This window comes from Cebus imitator, unplaced genomic scaffold (genome assembly GCF_001604975.1).
Source record: "Cebus imitator isolate Cc_AM_T3 unplaced genomic scaffold, Cebus_imitator-1.0 Scaffold280, whole genome shotgun sequence".
NCBI classification, from domain to species: domain Eukaryota; kingdom Metazoa; phylum Chordata; class Mammalia; order Primates; family Cebidae; genus Cebus; species Cebus imitator.
In genome coordinates, this window is record NW_016107595.1 from 1833112 (window position 1) to 1834719 (window position 1608).

A 1608-nucleotide genomic window follows, 5' to 3' on the forward strand; every position below is an offset into this window, starting at 1 on the left:
CATCCATCCACCTACGCATCCATTCATCCACCCACCCCAAGTAGCTGGGATTACTATGCCCGGCTAATTTTTGGGATCCTCTTATCCACCTACCCATCCATCCACCCACCCATTCATCCACCCATCCATCCATCCATCCATCTGCCCAATTCATCCAGCCATCTGTTTATCCACCCATCTATCCATCCATCCATCCATCCATTCTCCCATCCAACCACTCATCCATCCATCCATCCATTTACCCATCTACCCATCTGTTCAATCCTCTACCCAAACTCCACGTGCCCCCCCGCCACCATCCCTTTGTTTTGGTCTTAATCATCCTTGAGCCCCTACGTCGTGCAGGGGACTGAGTTAATTCCAGTGTGGGTACCTGACAGAACACACAGATCTGGTTCTTTCTCAGGAGGGAGAAGAGCAGTCACAACCCCATGCAGAGGCTGGGCGTGATGGTGGTGTGCCCATAGTCTCAGCTACTTGGGAGTCTGAGGCAGGAGGATCACTCGAGCCCAGAAGGTTGAGGTTGCAGTGAGCCGTAATCTCTCCACTGCACTCCAGCCTGGACAACAGAGCGAGACCCTGTCCCAGAAAAACAAATATAAAAAACAAGAACTGCCCCTGACTATTGAGGAGAGGAGGCACAAGACCAACCAGAGTGAAACCTCTGGGCCTGGGCGGAAATGGCTCGATTCACGTGGCTGCCAGTGGGCTGATAAGGCAGAGGCTGGCCAGGGAGAGCCTGGATGTCCCCTGGGGTCTGGAGAGGGACAGGTCTTACCCGGGCTCACCCAGTTAGCCCAAGAATAAGCAATGACAGGAATCCAGGAACTCCTCCCACCACCTCAGGTGCTGAGGCGCTCCAGATCTCATTCCGGGGCTTGTCAAGGTGTCAGGTGTCAGGCCTCGGTAGGGCTGTGATTCCTGAGGGAGCGACATTCTAAGCCTCCCTTCCCTGGCCCGCCCTGCACCACTTCTCCTGAGTCAGAACCAGTGGGAGCAGGAGCAGTGCCAAAGCAGGACAGACCCATGCGGGGAGGCCCAAGAGACCCCAGCCCCAGTTCCTGCAACCAAGACGGACTATATGAGAATCACAGAATCTGAGACTCACAGCTGAGAATCTCAAGACTTAGAATTATGGAATCTTTTATTTTTTCTTTTTCTTTTTTAGAGATGGGGTGTCACCATGTTGGCCAGGCTGGTCTCAAACTCCTGACCTCAGGTGATCCACCCATCTCTGCCTCCCAAAATGCTGGGATTACAGGCGTGAACCCCCGTGCCCAGCTAGAATCTTTTTTTTTGAGATGGAGTCTCACTCTGTCGCCCAGGCTGGAGTGCAGGGGCACGATCTCGGCTCACTGCAACCTCTGCCTCCTAGGTTCAAGCAATTCTTCTACTTCAGCCTCCTGAGTAGCTGGGATTACAGGTGCCCGCTACCATGCCCAACTGATTTTTTTGTATTTTTAGTAGAGACAGGGTTTCTTGAACTCCTGACCTCAGGTGAGCCACCCACCTGGGCCTCCCAAAGTGGGTGAGCCACCACGCACTGCTAAACTTGGCTAGTTTTAAAAAATTTTTGCCGGGCGCGGTGGCTCAAGCCTGTAATCCCAG